A 961-nucleotide genomic window follows, 5' to 3' on the forward strand; every position below is an offset into this window, starting at 1 on the left:
TAGAAAAGCAAGAATAAAGTGAAAAGGATCATCTGTACCTTGGGATTCTTTGTGAGTCCCAGGAGGACAAAGTAAGTCACATTGTTCTTTGGTTCCATCTGTTCTTATACAGGTGCTGATTTCAGATATTAGAAGCAATTTATCTATAAAGCAATTAAGAAAATCAAAATATGTTATGATATCTTTGTTTCATTTTATTTTAATTCAATTTGAAGAAAGTGTAAGGAATACCAATATATGTCAAACTTCTCATGGATATTGAGATGTGCTATTGAATAAGACTTTCTTCTCTATCCTCAATGATCTGGATACATAAGGATTCAGTCAGACAATTATAGACCAATGCAATAGTTATCCTTATAATGAAGTTCACATGATACCTTGGGTTCATATTGTAGGAACATCTAAATAAATTGGGATAATGAATGGCTTTCCAGTGGAAGAAATGCTTTAACTGAGGTTTAAATGAAAAGTGAGAAAACAAAATTTGGACAAGTACTTTCATTAAAGTGAACATCATGAATAAACTTATAAAATACATACAACATTTGATGACTACCCATGTTAGTTTAAATAATCAAAGTCGAACAATTAGGAATAGGACGTTTTAGACCAAAGGCCTCTGTCTTAGCTTTTCGCCTTACCCACTGGATCTTCCTTCCAAGTGTTTTTGCTTAAGTTGTCCTTGTCTTCTTAGCCAATAAATGCTGCAGCACCCTAATTTTGAGTCTTCAGCCTCTACTTATCCCCTAATTTTCAAACTTATATTTCAGTTCCTGAATAGGAGTCTCTGATTTGATATTAAATTAAATATTTAATAATATTTAAGTATTCCACACTAAATATGCTCCTTCCTAGGTGATGTCTATCTCAACAAAAGGTATCACTTTTTTTTTGCAATTGTTCCCTCCAAATATCTCAGTGTCTTCAACTCCTTTATTCTTCTCACATGCATATACTA

General features: G+C 32.3%; 1 pseudogene; it reads left to right on the forward strand.

Moving 5' to 3' along the window:
- The window catches only part of LOC102824089, a 4,235-nt pseudogene extending 3,314 nt beyond the window's left edge, over positions 1-921 (forward strand).
- The last annotated feature ends 40 nt before the right edge of the window (positions 922-961 follow it).

This window comes from Chrysochloris asiatica, unplaced genomic scaffold (genome assembly GCF_000296735.1).
Source record: "Chrysochloris asiatica unplaced genomic scaffold, ChrAsi1.0 scaffold02691, whole genome shotgun sequence".
Taxonomy (NCBI): Eukaryota; Metazoa; Chordata; class Mammalia; order Afrosoricida; family Chrysochloridae; genus Chrysochloris; species Chrysochloris asiatica.